Genomic DNA, 1,529 nt, shown 5'->3' with positions numbered 1-1,529 from the left:
TAGCTCACTGGATTATTAAATATTATTAGTCTCCTTTCCTATATATCCTCATTTATAACTTTTGTTAATATGTACACTTGATTCCTACTTAACTTTTTTTTTCTATAAGCAAAGCGTTATTACCACTTTTGTAGGTTTCTAAAGGGAATGATGTCCTTCACAAAGGGAAGCCAGTCCCATTCTTGAGCCTGGGACTGCAGCTTTTTTTTTTAATAGAAAACAACCTTGCAGTGCAGGTTCAGCCGTTCTGCAGTATTCCAGAAGGAACACCAGCAAGAAGACAGCTTCATTAAGTGCTGATATACTGCCCGAGGTTACCTTTAAAAGTCCTGGAGCATTTACCAGAGTGCCTCAACATTTTACATTCTCTTTAAACATCTTTCTGCAAATTTTCTCAAGGCCACGAACAAGTATTAACTAAGCAAAGCCCTCTCTAGCACACTCTGTCAGTCAAACACTTAGCCACGTTCTCTGGAAGAGTAAGCAAATGATAACTTTGCAACTGTTGCCCGGGCCCTGTAAACAAAAGATCAAATTCTGTGTTCTGTCTTGGCAAGGAAAGAAACTGCAGCATTATGTCACGGTTTGTTTTTTTTTTTAAAGCAAGTCTGGGCTTCAAATTAATCACTGAGATTTCCTTCTCTACTTGACAAAAAAAAAAAAATTGGAAAGTTTAGTAAATTTAAAGACACTATTTTAAAAAGGAAGAGAATCAATTCTTGGTTAAAATATACCCTAGCTACACAGGAGAGGCAATTACGTGTGTTACAGCTATACTACACACAGCGGATATTATTTTTCGCCCCCTGAAAGCTCTTGTTTTTGCATATAGATTTGTGAAGAAAGATTCTTATCTTTTTCAAGACCAGAAACTGATTCTTTTTTAAAAAAGGACAAAATTGTTTTAAGGTCTATAGACGTTACCTAGGCATATTAATATCATTAAATCTAGAGCCAGAAGGTACAGCATTCCCCGTACGAGAAAGAGAACAAAAACAGTTAAAGGCAGAAATATTACTCAAGCATACCAAGGATTATTTAATATAAACGTAAAAATAGTAAAATAAGACGGGCTATGCATACACGAGCATGACATGAACTCAGCAACTGAGGACACAGAAATTCGCACAGACAGGACTGCAAAGGAAAACGTGCGATCCACTTCCTCCACGAGGAAACCTGTAGCCCAGCCTTACCCCCTCCCGGCCCCTGCAAGGTGTGCGGCCAAATCCTGCTGCACGTCCTCGCAGCTCCCCTAACTGGAGGAGCGGGGCGAGGTACACGCGAGATGCAGCTGCACGCTCAAGTCACTGGAGAAGCTGGGGTGTGGGGGTCACACTTAACAGGGGTGAGCAGGGCAAAGCTGCCCTCGCCCAGGGCCACTCCAAGGCAGGGGCTGTGCCGGCGCCGGCCCTCGCTCCGAGGACCCCCGGGTCGACACACCGACACCGCCGCCGCACGCCTCACTCCGGCTCCCGCCGACCCCCTCCCGGCTTCGGCGGCGGCCGGCGCGCGCACGGGGCGGTGGG

The sequence above is a fragment of the Elephantulus edwardii genome, unplaced genomic scaffold (assembly GCF_000299155.1).
Source record: "Elephantulus edwardii isolate Elephantulus edwardi_28Jun2011 unplaced genomic scaffold, EleEdw1.0 scaffold00002, whole genome shotgun sequence".
Lineage (NCBI taxonomy): Eukaryota > Metazoa > Chordata > Mammalia > Macroscelidea > Macroscelididae > Elephantulus > Elephantulus edwardii.
The sequence above is the reverse complement of the archived record's forward strand: the minus strand, read 5'-3'. Positions refer to the sequence as shown.